This window comes from Mustela nivalis, assembly GCF_964662115.1.
Source record: "Mustela nivalis genome assembly, chromosome: 15".
Lineage (NCBI taxonomy): Eukaryota > Metazoa > Chordata > Mammalia > Carnivora > Mustelidae > Mustela > Mustela nivalis.
In genome coordinates, this window is record NC_139034.1 from 9,532,297 (window position 1) to 9,549,372 (window position 17,076).

The following is a 17,076-nucleotide window of genomic DNA, read 5'->3' on the forward strand; positions in this document are numbered from 1 at the left end:
ATGAGCACGATGGAGAGAAGCCCCGCACGGGAGGTGCAGAGCAAGAAGGACATCAGCTCAGCACCCTGAGCTGACAGACATCCTTCCTCAGAGGGTGCTGGGGAGACCTTGGTCGGGGTATTGGAGAGGATGTAGAGAAACAGTGTGCAGACACTGAAAAGGGGAGGATATATTGAGAAAACACTAACCTCCACTTTTTAAGGGCCTCCTGTGTGCCAGACCCTGGGCTAGGAGCTTTACATACAACATCTCAGAGCAATTCTGTGGGGAGAGTATTGTTATCCCCAATGCGCAGTTGAGTAAATAGAGATACAAAGGAGTTAAGTGAAGAGGTAAGGATAATGCATGTGAAAACGCTTTTAAATTCATAAATGCTAACTCGTGTATAAATGCTCACTATTCTTTTTTTCCCTGACCAGCTTTCATGACACAACCTCCAGTGTAGCATAAATTTGAGTTGATTGCCCAGGAAACAATAAGAAGAAGAAATAGAAAGTTCCTCATTGTTTTATTAAAATCTATTCCAGCTCCATTTTTTTGTGTGTGTAAGGATAAGTTGATGATTCAGTGATTTGACCTAAATAAATATTTAATGGGCTTTTCCGGGGTTCTGGCCAAACACTGCCACACAGTGGAGAGGCCTGTCCCCCCTATTCCTCCTGTCCAGACTTGGAGTGGCCAATGCTAGTCACAGCTCATCAGACATCTGCTGACAAACAACAGGGAAACCTCTTCAAAAAAAAAAAAAAAAGGGTCATGCAATGCAGACCACTTAGTCTCTAGAGGACGACAAGATTTTTCATAGGACTAGGAGAGCCCTGCTCTGACCTTGGAATTTTTACTCTTTTTTTAACGTACAGTATGATTTAGATGCAGCTGTAGTGAAGGGGGGAATAATTTGAGTAGAAAGGGACCGTGTTCATCCAGTTTAGACTACATACAAACCGAAATAAGCCAGGAGAATGCATTCACTAAGTAAATAACACCATACACACTACCAAGAAACTTTACATAGAAAGAGCGTGGGGGGTTCCAAATCAATGGTTTCTCAAGAGGGGAAGCCCCTTGAGGTGTTGGCTGAGCAGACATGCCAAGCCCAACCCTCAGCCCAGCTCCCTTCATTTTAGGCAAGAGTGAGAGAAGGCTCCCTGGGCTTCTGCCTCGCCCTGGGCCAGTTGTTCCAAAGCAACTGTGACATCCCTCCCCAGCTGTAAAATCCCCAAAGGCTCGCGTTGCAGAGCATTAGACTGGCTTCTGGGATCCCAAAGTTGGTCCCTCCCATGGTCAGGAATGCTTTACCTGGCTTAACACTGGATTCAGGCTTAGACACAGGCAGGTGGATTTTTCTGGGGGGAATATCTAAAATTCCCCCTTTACTCCATGATTTGGGAACTATGTTAATAAAAGGTCTTTAGTGACTACCAAAAACTTACATCCATGTAGAAATATCCTAAAGATTTCATGGTTTAAATGAGGAGGTTGTTTTTTTTGTTGTTTTTTTTTTGTTTGTTTGTTTTTTAAGATTTTGTTTACTTATTTGACAGAGAGTGTGTGAGCATGCAAGAGTGGGGTGGGGCAGGCAGAGGGAAAGAGAGAAGCAGGCTCCCCACTGAGCGGAGAGCCTGACCCTGGGATTCCAACCCAGGACCTTGGGATCATGACCTGAGCCAAAGGCAAATGCTTAACTGACTGAGCCACCCAGGCACCCCAAAATGAAGAGTTTTAAATCTCCTTTTGGAAAGCTGGCTTTTTAGTACCCTCTGAGAGTGGGATGTGCTTTGGGAGAAGACCCAGTGACAAATTTAGTTCTTACTAGCTCACAGATTGTATCAGTAAGTGAATTGGCCACCTTCATTCAATGTTTTATCAAGTGCCTGTGACATTCCGGGCATAATATACAGTGATGAACAAAGTCAGTGTCCTTGTGGCTTTACATTCCAGTGAAGAGAGACAAATGAACAAATAAATGCATGAATGTAATCAGATGGCAAAATCAGAATGGCTTCAACCACACTGGGCTTTATTTTTCCATCATTATGAAAAGTCCATGGTGAGCTGGTGCTGGTGTTGGTTTACTGGTTTAAGGATGTCAGGGCCAAGTCCTCCACAGTTCTCTCCACCTTTCCCTCTGATCACTGAAGGTTGCTTCAGCTCCAGGAACCAAATTCTCTTTCTAGGAAGAAAGAAGGAAGCAGTGCTCAGGAAACACCTCTAGCTGAGACCACCTTTCTTAGGATAATCTTTTGCAGAAGTCCTCCCACCCATTCTGCTTACATCTCATTGGCCAGTCTTTGTCACATGACATCTTTCTCTGCACGGAAGACTGGGAAATGTAGTTCTTCAGCTAGGCATCTTCCACAGCCGATATAGTCAGATGACATTGGATAGTATATAAACAACAAACAGCCCCTGCCTCTCAGATACACAAGATTATCAACTATGGGACATATTTGCTGAGGAAACTTTGTTCATTCTCCCTTTAGGCCTTTGGCCTCGAGGCAGTGATTAAAGTGTTTTACGACTGTCCTTCTAGGAAAAATGCTTCAAACGTTTTATACCTGAAAGCTTTTTCTTGGATGAATCTATCAGCTCTTTAAGTCAAAAGGAAAACCATTGCTCAAAAAAAAATGTTGAACTCAGTGGCTACAATTACCTTTCCTCATCTCACTTAACCAATTTTGAAAATGGGAAAGGAAATATTTCCCTTTATGGCTAAATACATGCTGCCAGAAGAAACTTAATTACAGAATGATAAAATTAGACTGTTAGAATTAGATAGTCAGATGGATTATAATTAGTCTGAGGCAATGGCTACAGAACATCAAGCAGAAAGCCTGAGAATAGCACTTGGCCTGGCATAATGGAACCTCTAAAATCATGAGATTGAATTTCAGTCTGTGGCTCAATCACCATTTCTCCTTTTCAGTGCCCTGTGTAATCAAAACCGCTATCACAGTGTAATAAAATGCCATTTTATCTTGCAAAGAATTGCAGGGTGAACAAGGACTTAGCCGTAGTCACCTGCTCTATCTCTACAAAGGAACATTATAGACTGAAAATTCCTCCACATGTTGTTTATGGTGAGTGAAGGTAGAGAACTTTACCAGAGAATGGAATACATTTTTCCTCAAGCAAAGGGTGACAGTTGGCATCCACTGCAACTAAATACAGACCCCTACAGATGTCACAGAGCTCACATGTCTGTCCCTTACCTGCTGTCTTTCACAGCCTCTCTTTGGGATAAGTTGCTTTGTTTCAGTCTCATGATCATATTGAAAATATGAGACATGAGCACATACCCAGTGTCCCAAAGAATTTTTATAAACCTGAGACATTGTTGTGGGTGCCCCAGGCCAGGCATTTCTAAGGAGCAATCGAGAATCTACTTGGCAGGGGCACTTGGGTGGCTCAGTCGGCTAAGGGTTTGACTCTTGATTTCAGCTCAGGTTGTGACCTCAGGGTCGTGAGATGGAGCCTTATGTCAGGCTCCAAGCTCAGTATGGCGTCTGCTTGAGACTTTCTCCCTCTCCGTCTGCCCTTCCTCCTGCTCACACATTCTCTCTCTATATATATATATATATCTCTGAAATGAATAAATAAAATCTTTTTAAAAAATCTACTTAAGGGACAAGTTGTACATTTGTTTGTGTTGGGGAGGAAGGCAGGAATTTTTGTTGTTTGTTATGGCATCTTTGAGAGCTAGAAATTTGGGGTGGAATTGTGACAAATGTCCACGAATAATTTGTAAGGGTCATCTAGCCCCAGGAATAATGGGAGTTTAAAGCTGGAGGAGCCTCAAACAACTAGTCCAACCCCTTCATTCGTAAGACAACAAATACCCATCTATTCCACCAATGGCTGACATCACCACCAGGAAGGAACCAAGCTTAGGAAAAGATAGAAGTGCCCCTCCTGGTTCTAGGGAGAGTTTGATGCATGTATGGAACTCGTGGTTCCCCAAAACTGTTGAGGGGCAAAGAGTCAACGGGACATGTCCCAGCTGGTAAAACAAACACCAATAACAACCACAATGACATTCTGCTAGCCTATTTTCAAAACTCGATTAAGTCTGACTCAGGACGATTTGGGAAATATTTACTAATGAGGCTGTGTTTGAATAAAGCCTCAAGGAATTAGGATTCCCTCAGTATTTAAAGGGAAGGCAGTGTTTTAGGCTAAAATCTTGATGCATGGAATACCACGGAGCATTTGGAGAACTGCTTGTGCATCTGGTGGGGTTGAAGCAGTGTGGGTGGAGGGAGAAGCACAGAAGGCTCAAGAAGATGCTTGGGACCAGACCCATGCTTGTGGACTGTCCTGCAAATTTACATTGGTGGTATTCAGAGAAGACATTTGGAAGGGTTTCATTCTTTAATTGCCTTCATTTTGTTTTTGTTTTGTTTTCTCTATTTATTTATTTGACAGAGAGAGCAAGAGGGCATAAGTAGGGGGAGCAGCACAGGAAGAGGGAGAATAAAAGGGAGCCTGACGTGGGCCTCGATCCAAAGACCCTGGGATCGTGACCTGAACCAAAGGCAGATGTCTAACTGACTGAGCCACCCAGGTGCCCCTCCATTTTGGTTTTTTATTACTACTTTATGAATTCACTTATGAATTCATTTATGAATTCAAACAAATTTTTGTTGAGGGCACAGGTAGATGTAGCAGTGAACAGTGTACATTTCTGGAGAGCTTGCTGTAAGCCAAGCATCCTGCTGAGGGCTCCCTATACACTGTCTACCTACTTCTCACTAAGCTCTGTGAGGCAGGTACCATTAGAATCACATCTTACAGATGAGGAAACTTAGCCCAATATCTTGTCCAAGTCACATACCCAAGAAGTGGCAGAACCAGAATACAAAGCCAGGAAATAGGACTCTGCATCCTTCCTCCCCACCACCTTGAGCCAGATGCATCTTTATTCTTTCTGACTCCTCTTTCCCTGTCCCTCACATCTTACTTCTTCTAGGAATTTTAAAAAATATTTTATTTATTTATTCGTCAGACAGATTGAGCACAAGCAGGGGGAGCAATAGGCAGAGGGTAAGGGAGAAGCAGGTTCCCTGCTGAGCAAGGAGCCTGATGCAGAGCTTGATCTCAAGACCCAGGAATCATGACCTCAGCCAAAGGCAGACGCTTAACCGACTGAGCCACCCAGGTGTCCCTCTTCTAGGAATTGTTTTTTAAACCACCAACAAAATGCTGTCAAATCATCATAGAAAGATGTCACTTGTCTCTTAATCTCACAAAACAAACTGAGGGTTGCTGGGGGGAGGGGGGTTGGGAGAAGGGGGTGGGATTATGGACATTGGGGAGGGTATGTGCTTTGGTGAGTGCTGTGAAGTGTGTAAACCTGGTGATTCACAGACCTGTACCCCTGGGGATAAAAATATATGTTTATAAAAAATAAAAAAATTTAAAAAAAAAGAAAGATGTCACCTGTAAAAAGGAAAGGGAACTCAAATGTTATATAGACACCCTGAATCTTCAGAGGAAAATGTCCCAACATGGAAGAAATAGTAAGTCCCTGCAAAGTCACAGGGTGATATTGTGGTGACGGATGTTCCCTGCATTCTTTATCATGGGTCACCGCACTTAACCCTCTCTCCCTCCCTACCCAGTGCAGATGGGAGTCTTCAAGCCTGAAGAGATGTTACGGGATTTTTTCCAAGTTAACACAAGTGAAAGACTGAGTCAGGGCCGACATCCAGGAGCCACAGTGGCCCTGCCCAGGATCTCACCAGAATCCTTTGTGTTTCTTACACAGCAGCTCAGAATTATCTGGGCTCGATCAGGACCAAGGACGGAGCCTCCGGCAGCAAAAACCCTAGATTTAATCCCCTGTGGCTGGTGTTTGGTTCTGGAACCCAGAAAAAAACAATCCCAGCTACTCACTTTGCCAAACAGACCACTTCGCACATGAAGACCTTAAGGAAAATGAAATTCTTTATTTCATTCTTGAGTTCTGAGAAATGGGGACATATGAATTTTCCGTGTTTCTCAGAAATTAAAAAAAAAAAAATCATTAATTTGTTCCATGATTTGCTTGTTCCATAACAGCATGAAAATTCTCTGTTTTATCATTGTTTTTATCAGTGGCTCCCATAGATTCGAGCTTTACCCATCAGCTGCTGGTGTCCTGTAACTAACCGAGATTTTAATCTTTCAGAGTCCAAAAATCCCTCTCTGCTTCTTTTTTTTCTGGTAGGGTGTGTCTACGGGCCTCTCTTCGCATTAATAATTCTCCAGTGCACAAAGATGCTGCCCTGGATCCTGCTGGTGAAACACGCCATCGTCAAGGCAAGGACACTGAATCTATTTTGGGACCACATATTAGGAGGAATTGAATGAGCAAATGAATTATGGAGGCTGCTCACAGAGTTGAGGGCAGCCTGCTAAAAATGGAAGACAGAAAATACATCTCTGTGAGTTTAGATCCCTCGGATATGGTTCTTTGTATATCATCTCACTTTACTCCTGTCTTGAACGGCGAACGCGAAGGATCTCATCTGCGTGCACAGTGGCCAAATGCTCACGGACGCAGCTGCGAGACCCTGAGGACAAACGAGCGCGGCAACTCTGCTCCATGAATTTTCCTCAAGCAGTAAAGATAAACGACAAAAGGGCAGCGTGAACTGTTTATTTCAAGGGCTTTGGCTGCTCCGTGGGTGGGTTGTCATAATTAGAGGAGAGACCTCAGCTCCGACCTTTCTCCGCAAGCCGCGACCCAGCACCAGCAGAGGCCTGGGTCATAAAGCACAAGATGTTTAAAGGGGAATAAGTTGGCAATTAAAAGGAGGGCCATCCAAGACACTGTAATAAATTTTCCATCCGGAGGGGATGGAGAGCAACTTGCTTAAAGGACAAAGCAGAGTGGCTGAAAGATTGGACTCAGTTCAAAGCCAGATGACATCCTCTTGCTGAAAAAGCACAGAACGATTCAAAACAGGGGGGAAAAATGTGCATTGCCCTAAAGCTTCTCATAACCTGCAGCCAGTGGCTCGCTGATGCTAGTCCTTGCATTTGCCCAGCCACATTGAGAATGGTCAGCTTGGACCATCAATTAACCATCAACTACCAGAAGGAAAACTAGTTCCCTCATCAGGGGATCGTGCAAAACACCTCTCTCTACTTTTATTTTCAACGGACCTGCTAGGAGAGTCAGTGGAAGTCTCAGATGAGCTTCTGGAGGTCCCTGATCTCCATCCCATCCTTTCTTCCATACAGTCCCTCTGCTGCTTAACTCTGGGCCCAGTTTTTAGGGCTGGAGTGGATCTCCTTAGTTCTGGAAGGAGCCTATGCTCGGTCTTTTTCCATTCTTCAGCCGAGAGCTTTTCTAAGACAAGTGAACCTTTCTCACACTTACATCTCACGCTGGGGTGTGTATGCCCTGGAAACATGACACTTTGTGACAGACAACCAATCCAACGAGATGAACACCGCACAAAGAACATCACGTGATTTAAGATTGGACTGGGGAGGATAGCAGGTTTTTTAATGGAAGTTTACTATGTAGATGAATGCCAAGTTCGTATCCATTTTATTTTTATTTTATTTTTTAAAAATATTTTGTTTATTTATTTATTTGACAGACAGAGATCACAAGTAGGCAGAGAGGCAGGCAGAGAGAGGGCGGGGGGAAGCAGGCTCCCTGCTGGGCAGAGAGCCCGATGCGGGGCTCGATCCCAGGACCCTGAGATCATGACCTGAGCCAAAGGCAGAGGCTTAACCCACTGAGCCACCCAGGCGTCCCATTTGTATCCATTTTAAACATTAAAATGAAAGATGGTAAAGTATATACTATACAGTCTTAACCTCAGACCCTTGGGAGATATATTCCAACCACGTAATGGTCAATGAGTTCTCCCAGCAACTCACTGAGTACCCAGCACTGCAAAGACCAGCATGCTGGGGCCAAGTGCATGGTGAGAGCCTACAGGGGCCACAGACACAGAGACACCCGCTTGTTGGCAGAACAGCCATCAACACCGGGAGAGGTGGATCAGGAACTAGAAGGGGTCTGGTGCTCACCCATCAGGACTTGGTGATGAGATGCTCCCAAAAGAAGAGACTAAGGAATAGGGCTCCTTCGACCTGACTACAGACAGGGCCCACCAGCGGCACTTGCCAAACCTCCAGATTCCCAGGCTCATCGCAGCATGCCGGACCAGTCTCTCCATGAGTACGCCCAGAAACCTGTTTTTGAAAAACTGCCCCAGTGATTCTGATGTGTCATGGCTCCAGTCCCCAGGCACTGAACAGAGAAGATACTAGGAGAGGAAAACTGCCTTAGTCCTCTTTTGTAAGCTGGGGTCTCTTTGAGCAGAAAAACTGTAGTAGTCAGCAACCTATGAGCTGTAGGGGCTATTTTCTGGGCCAAGGGGATCTTCATCAACAAGCCCTGGCATGGAAATAACATGCCAGAGCTCTTGATCTGTACCTGAACATCCCACCTTTTTATTTTCAGAAATCTCTGTGCAGGCTGAGTTCAGAACATAGCACATCTGTGCACACAAAGCAGCTGTCACCACGGCAGTGGCCAGGATGGGGAGGGGGGCTGCACCCCCCCAGGGCATGGTCACTGCTAGCTCATCCGGGGATACTCTCGAGGAAACCCAGGGGACAGAGGGGATGGATTGGGGTGTGGGGAGGATCTTTAGAGCCTATAGCTTCTTTGGCCAAAGAAGGCTGGAGCCCTTCTCCCAACCTCCCCTCCAGCCCAGACCCCTCTCAACACTCCACATCACACCCCATCCTCCTCCATGGCCCATCTCCAGCAAACCATTTCCAATCTCAATTTCATTTCCTTGGCAAGTCGTAATGGATTTTATCTGCAATTACCCTTAAACAAGAACAAGCTGCTCTCCCTAGGGTGAGCAACTCAAAGGAATTTTTTTTTTTTTAAGAAAACAAAAAAGGGAAAGACCTCCTCTAATAGATCTGAAATACAATCATTCTTTTGTGGGGACCACGGGAAGAACTCCACCCTCCTCCATAGGGTCAGACTCTGCTTTGTTATTAGCAGGTTCTGCTGTGCCCATCACTCCAGCGATAGCTCCCTCACTTGGCAATTACTTGATGAATTGCTTTTTCTGGGATACAAGCCAACTGTGTCCCTGTTGAAGAATCTCAGCCTAGGAAAAGCACCAACAAAAAGTAAACAGTTGTCGATGGACATGGATGACATGCTACAGGGGCAGTCTTCCATCAGTAAGAATTTGCTTAACATTTATGACAGATAGAACATTCTCTGCAGGTGCAGATGGAAATATCACTCCCTTCCTAAAAGAAAAGACATCATGGTTTCAGGGGCCAATTCTAGGTAAGCTTCCCAGAACATGCCTCATTAAGCACTAGTCTTATGAAGTACTCCACTAAAAAAATCACTTTTGGGGCACCTGGGTGACTCAGCTGGATATCTGCCTTCAGCTTGGGTCATGATCCCAGATATCTAGGATCAAGTCCCGAGTTGGGCCCCTTGCTCATCGGGGAGCCTGCTTCTCCCTCTGTTTGCGGTCCCCCTGCTTGTATGCTCTCCCTCTCTACCAAATACATAAGTGAAATCTTAAAAACAAAAAACAAAAACAAATCACTTCTGTGTTCAATTAAATTAGGCAAACACTGCATACTTGGCACCTTCTCTGGGACACTTATGCTGCATTCTAACCTCTGAATTATCGAGAAGTGTGTTGCTTAATTCCCAGATATTAGTTTTCCTAGATATCGCATTGTTACTGATTTTCAATTTAATCAGGCTGCACTCGGGGAATATACTTTGTATTATTTCAATTCTCTTAAATCTATTGGAACTTGTTTTATGGTGAATATATGCTGAGCATTTGGAAAGAATGTTTATTTTACAGTTGTTGGATATATATAGTAGACTAAAAATGTTAGTAAGATCAAGGTTAGTAGTATTCTTCAGGTATTTTATGTCATTACTGATTTTTTTTGGTCCAGTTGTTTTATCAATTGCTGAGGATGATTTTGGAATTGTCTACTTCCCTCTGTCAGTTTGTCCATGTTTGCTTCACGACTCATGAGGCTGTGTTAATAGTTGCATACTCATTTATAATTGTTATGTCTTTCTAAAGAACTCTCCCTTTTATGCCTATGGAATGACCATCCTTATCTCTGGTAACACTCTTTGTTTTGAAGTCTGTTTTACTTGACACTGAAGTAGCCCCTCTTCCCTTCTAATGCCTACTCTTTGCATGGTACAACTTTTATTTTCAACCTATTTATGACTTTCTATTTAAAATATGTGTCAGGTGCCTCCGTGGCTCAGTTGGTTAAGGGACTGCCTTTGACTCAGCTCATGATCTTGGCGTCTCAGGATTGAGTCCCTCATTGGGCTCCCCACTCAGTGGAGAGTCTGCTTTTCCCTCTGACCCTCACCCCCCGGAGCTCTCTCTCATCCTCTCTCTTTCAAATAAATAAATAAAATCTTTTAAAATTAAAAAAAAATAAAATATGTGCCATGCAGGTAGAATATAGTACAAACTTGTTTTTTAATCTATTCTATTAATCTATATTTTTTAATTGGAGAGTTTAGACCATTAATATTTACTGTGATTATTAATGTGATTGGGTTTAGGCCTACAATTTTATAATTTGTATTTTCTTTGTCTCTTCTTGTTTTGATTCCTCTCTTCATCTTTTCCTGCCTTTGGAGCATTATTTAAGAAAAGTTTTAATCTTCCATTTTAATTTGTTTGATTTTGGGGGGTTATATTTTGTTCCTAAGTGGTTGCCTACATATTGAAATATATACATCTACCTTTCAAAGTCTACTTAGAGTCAATATTGAAACTTAGATTAGAAACTTGGTAAGCTCTCTTCTCCCCACACTGATCTTTGTCTTACCATGTCATAGGTATTACATTTGCAAACATTGTAAACTACAAAGATAATCCCAAATTTTGCTTTCAAAAGACACATATTTTAAAGAACGCAAGAAGAGAAAACGGCCTTTTATACTTGTTCAGATATTTGCCATTGTTGAGGCTCTTCCTTCATTCCCAAAGACCCAGGTTTCTCTCTGGTTTCCTTTCCAGAAGAGCTGGAATAACTTCCTGTAGCATTTCTGTTACAGCCAGTCTGCTGCTGATGGATTTTTGCAGTTTTTCTTTACCTGAAAATGTCTTTTTTTTTTTTTTTTTGCTTTGATTGTTGAAGGATATTTCTGCTGCATTCAGAATTCTGAGCTGACAATCCTTTTCCTTCAAGCACTTTGAAGATGCTATTTCTTTGGTCTCTTTGGTCTCCACGGTGTTTGATGAGAAACCCGCTAGTATTCAAATTATTGTTCCCTGTACATAATGTGTTATTTTTCTCTAGCTGCTTTCAAGATTTTTTTTTCCATTGGTACTTAGCCATCTGATTATGATGTGTGCAGGTATTTCTTAAAGACTTTGTCTTGTTCAGAGATCACTGAGCTTCTTAAAGCTCTAAATTTATGTCTCTCACCAAATTAGGGAAATTGCGGCCATAATCTCTTCAAGTAATTTTCTGTTCTCATCAGTCTCTTCTCTTTCTTGGACTTGGTGAAATGCATGTTGACACGTTTGGTTTTATTTCAAATAAACTGTCATTTATTTTCACTCTTTTCTGTCTTCACGTTGGATATCATGGGCTTCCCTCCATTATCTCTATTCTGCTATTGGATCCCCCACTGAATTTTTTATTTCATATATTGTATTTTTAAATTTTCCACTTCCTTCTTTTTTACAGTTTCTATTTGTCTAATCCAAACTCCTATATTTTCACTTATTTCAAGTGTATATATATATATATATATATATATATATATATATTTTTTTTTTTTTTTGCATTGCACTTTTTAATTGCACAGGTAGTTTTAAATAAATGGAGAAAGCACCTTCCAAAAATTACACTAGCAGGGAAAGATTCCATCAAGCATTTACATAGTAAATTTCCATAGTTTTACACAAGATTCTTGATCTTTACGTGAACTGTACATGAGGGAAAGGAGCCCCCTCAGGTAGGTTCTTTGCTTGCAGAAGCAAACTAAAGGACTTAAAATTGGAGGCAAGCCTGGGATGCCAAGAAGGAGTAAAAGAAATGTTAAAGGGCCACTCATAAATTTCATGTCTAAGATGCTTGTCTGATGACCCTTACATAAGAATTTTAGGGCAGACTATTGCCCTTAAGGGTACAACCTCAAAAACTGTAATTCTGGATTGTAGTAATATATCTGAGTACCTTGGACTGCTGGATGACAAAGACAATACTTGGGGTGACCTCTACAGTTTAACAGACAAATACTTTAAGGGAATTCCCTAGCACTGTACACCCTCTACTTTGGCTTTTTAAAATGAAGCACAGGCTTCTTTGCTATCTTCCAGGCAGTTATAATGGTCAAAAGAAAAGGGTAACAGCCCGGGATCATTGCTTAGACACTAATCAGCTGAGGAAAGAGTTCATTAGCAAAAGTGTCCTCCCAAGAATGGTCTACACCAAGCAGAGAGGACATGTCGCTCAAGGGAGAAGGGGAGCCCTCATACCCACAGTCACTGTAAGCATCCAGTAGACAGGAAGATGGCTTCAGGCAGTGGCTGGATGAAAGTAGATCTGAGGTGCCCAGCTCTGGAATGAAGTCATCTTCTACAAGTTCTTCCTTCACTGAGACAGTGAATTCAGGGTGATCTTTCTCTGAGGGGCTGAAAGGTGCTTCCTCAATTTTCACTACCACATTAGCTTGGCTCTCTGTCTCAGAGGGTATCTCTAAGACTAGGGGCTTGGTGTATACGTGATCAAAACGAATCAGTTCATTAATGGCTTCCAGCTTGGCTGATGACGTCCCCAGTGACGGAGAAGGGGAGGCTGGTAAGGAACTGGGTCCTTCGGGATAGGCTTCTGGATGCTGCTCCAGGCTGGGAGACTCTGGGGAAGGACATCTGAAGAGCATGACTGGATCCAAGTTGAACAGAATGCCCCACAGGATATCAGACTCAGAGTCTGAAGAGTCAACGCTGTCAGAATCCATGGGGAGATGTTCGGGAGGGGTGACAACTGGGCCTGCACCTGCTGCAGAGGTGCACGTAGTCTGAGTGCTGCGGACTCAGCAGACCCGGCCACTGGCCTCGCTCCATTCCCCTTGGTCTGGGTCTCCACCTCCTCTTCAGTAACCAGGGCATCCATCCCCAAGCGCTGTCTTAACTCCTGGTTCTCAACTACAAGGCCGTGAGTTTGCTCTCGCAAAAGTTGATTTTCTAACAAAAGTTTTTGGTTCTCTTCCTCCAAATCTACCACTTGCTGTTCCAGCTCACTCATTCGAGCTTTCTTTCGGTCTCTGGCAGTCTGGGCTGCTACTCTGTTTTTCAGTTTCCTCCGCAGCGCCTTCTCCTCGGGCTCAGGTGCGTGAGGCGCTGTCGCTTGCGTGCCTGGGGCGGCCCCCCGCTTGCCGCCTCGGGGCTGGCCCCTCGCGGGCCCGGCACCAGGAGTGGCAGAGCCCGGCCGGCCGGGGCTCCGGCGGCGGCGGCTCCGGCGGCGGCGGCGGCGGGCTTGCCGGACAGAAGCAGCACTTTGGGGGCCCCAGCGGCCGGGCTCTGCGCGGGTGCCACCACCACCATGGCCCGAGAGTGTCTACGCCAGTGCGCGCCGCCGCCGTCCGCCCTATTTCAAGTATATTTTTAAAATATTTTATTTATTTACTTGTTTGAGAGAGAGAGCACAAGTCAGAAGAGGAACCGAGGGAAAGGGACAAGCAGACTCCATGATGATCATGGAGCCCAACACAGGGCTCATTCCTATGATCATCATGACCTGAGGAAAATCAAGAGTCACATACTCAACCAATTGAGGCACATAGGTGCCCCCATTTCAAGCATATTTTTATTTAGCTCATGGAGCATAGTATTAATGCTGCTTTAGAGTCTTTGCCTGATAATCCTAACGTCTTTGGGTCATCTTTGGGCTGGCATCTCTTCTTTGTCTTTTCTCTTGAGAGTTGGCCACATTTTCCTGGGTCTTTGTATACTGGGTAATTTTGATTATACTTTTGGATTATAATTTTGGACATTGTGAATACTCCTGTATACTCAGTCCTATGATAACACTAACGAAGGGCTGAAATTTGTTTTAGCAGACAACCAACTGAGTTTGATTCAGACCCCAAATTCTTTCTTACTTTCTATGGGTATCAGTTCAAGTCCAGCTTAGTTCTCAAAGACTTCACTGTATTGGTTTGGGTCTGTCTTGTGCATGTGTATGGCTTGGATGTAATGTTGGGACTTGGGAAGGGTTAAATACAGAATTAGGAGAGTTGCTCCTTCTGGCTTCCTCCACTCACCAGACCTCAGGATATGTCTCTGGTTCCTCTGACCAGAAAGAAATAATTTCTATTGACATCAAAGGACCACACTGCAACATGGCTAGAGATCACCCTCAAAACAAAGCTAGAGGGAGAGAGAGACAGAAGCTCACCTTGGTGTTCCCTCCTTGAAGTTTTGACTCCTCTCCACAATCTACTTGCTTTTATTTACTTTTCAGAGTCAGAATCCTCAGTTGTTATTATTTTTATTTTTTCATTCAAAAATTTCAGGTGTATTCTGTTGGAAAGGGGGATCCCGTGCAGTCTTTTGACTCTTGCTTGGCTGCATAAGAACAGGTCCATTTTCTGACATAACAAGCTCTCGCAGCCTATGCGGGGCTTGCCCTTGTGAGAGAGTATCTTTTCCTATTTCAGACTCAGTGAGTGCTCTTTTGTTCTGCCTAAGCACTTATATCAATGACCCTCAGGCACATCCCCAGCTTTCTGTATTTCAGACCCCACAGAAGAGGGGTCTGGGGCCTTCCGCTGTGGTACAAGGTGGGATTCATGCAAACACATCACCTGTATCAACTGTGCCTTGGATCCACTGTGGGGGTGGGGGGCAGTGTGAGGTGTGGGGAAAAGCAATGCATGCCAGGGCCTGGGTCCTGTGCACTCTCTCCTCTTGCTGTAAGTAAACACTGCACCACTTGAACCTGGTGTAGGCGTTGTCTGTTAGTGACTTCAGATCATGCACTGGTTTCTTCCCTGGATGCACTTATCTGCCTTTTAACCTTGGCCACACTCACATTATATTCTATCCTGAGGCACAGCCTGACCATCCAGTGAATGGTCAAATATAAGCAGATGGCAGGATGGGCTATAATGGGTTTGTGTTGCTTTAGAGGTACTGGAACTCCATACAGCACTGTAGAATATTCAAAGCTCTGAGAAGTCTTGTGATGGTTACCTTGGCATAATACCATCTTTTCCAGTTTAAATTGGACTTTGTCACAATGTTTTATCCATGGTGAATAAGCAATACAATGAACTCTGACAAGATGCCCTACATATAGTAAATATTCAGTACAGACGTACTGAATTGAATTTTATGGTTGGGGTACCAGGTGAATTGAATTTTTTGAATTCATTGTTTTGGGAACCCACATCTTAATGAATAAAAAGATGAATATTTTAAAGAGCCAATAAAAAGAAAACCATTCTTTTTTCCTTTCACAATCCTGCCCTGGTCCATAATATGGGGATGTCCCCGATTCTCCTGGTCTCAGTGAGGAAGAATTAGGGAATAACTTCTTGTTTGGTTGGTTGCTTCCTTCGCATTCCCCTTTCTTTCTTCTCCATGAGAAAATAGTCAGGATCTGACATTCTTTTATTTCTGTTTCCAAATGATTGGAATATGTTGAATGTAACTATTCATTCTATGCCCTTTGACTTGGCTCTGAGTCTTATTTAGGCTCCATGGGTTAGGGGGCAGGCCAAGCCCACTCCCTCAACATGCAAATCTCAAGATCTAGACTGCAAGGGAGAGGACAGATAGGAAGGGAAGCGCCTTAGCAGCAGGTGCAAACGGCATTCTGCAAATAACCATAACAGCAATTAAATGAATATTGGATGTTAATATCCTTTGGGATCTGTGTCTAGTTCTCAACTAGCTTGAAATCTGGAGGCAAGGAGGAGGAATGGTTGGGCTCACACAGAACCCCCAATGTCCCTCATCCTTAGTGTGGAATCTTAGAGGTTGTTAAAAGGAAGGTGTGCTGCAATCGCCATGAAGATTATAGGGATTGTTGCCATTTACTTACCCCTCCCACACACCAGATGCTGCATCTACGTCCCAGGACAATAAAGAAAGCACCGTCACTTCCCCTTTGCATGGAGGAACTAGGAGCCCTGGATGGTTACCTGACCAACATAGGCTCAGAGCCGGGACTTGAACTCAGGTCCCAGAACTCAGAAGTTTCAGACTCTGCCTACGAGCTCCTCTCATATCAGCGCTATTGGTAGCTTCATTTGCTCAAATCAACATATCATGAAATAGAAATAATAGGTACCAATGTCAGAAAAGCAGGAAAAACATTTGTAGACAATTTATTTGTATGATAGAAAAATCCAAGACAATTAAATGAAAAAATGGTGAGAATTGCTATTGAAATCCTTCTTTGTCCTTTGTTGTGAAGGACCCAATGCAAGAAGTGACAGATGTTACACAGGCTTTCTCAGTTTGCCCTGGTCCTCGTAGGAGTAAAAATAAGGTCATTTCAATCCTTACAAGTTTATAGCCTCAGAGAATCGTTCAAATCCCATGTCTTTAAGAGATGCATGCAGTCACATGTAGAGATATGCACAATTAAATATGTTAATTTACTCTCCCTTTCTTTACGGTGAAGGGAGAACATAATAGTTCATCCCTGATATCGACACTCAGGGTCTGGCTTTGTTGTTCCCGGTATAATGCTCAGGGAGTCGTGAAACCATAAGAGTTGAGAAGATTAAATAAATTGCTCGGATGATGTTGAATTTAACAAATTTCTGTAAGGGAAGAAAAGGAGCATTCCTAGGACGCTTGAGTTCATGTTTTGGAAACTGGCAGCCTGTGTCTTGGCTCATGATGATTCTAGCAGAATAAAAGGGGGGCAATGCTTCTTTTTATTGGTAAGTGTTGTGTTTTCATTTTGGTTTTTATTACCTCCTTATGTCTGGGCTCCAGAAAGCAAGCCCAGGATATCTGGGCTGGAAGAATATCTGATAATAGGAAAGAGGTAGGAGGGATTCTTGCTGAG

At 43.5% G+C, this 17,076-nt stretch overlaps 1 protein-coding gene and 1 pseudogene across 2 annotated transcripts in view; one reads left to right on the forward strand and one right to left on the reverse strand.

Annotated features, from left to right (window-relative positions):
• LOC309848515 (ligand of Numb protein X 2-like) overlaps positions 1-17,076 on the forward strand; it is a gene marked incomplete at its 5' end in the record, with an annotated part of 385,857 nt that overhangs the window by 299,730 nt on the left and 69,051 nt on the right. The gene's annotated exons all lie outside the window — the stretch shown is intronic.
• On the reverse strand, positions 11,816-13,633 carry LOC309849085 (annotated as a pseudogene). Its single transcript has one exon. The product of its transcript is annotated as an uncharacterized misc_RNA (transcript).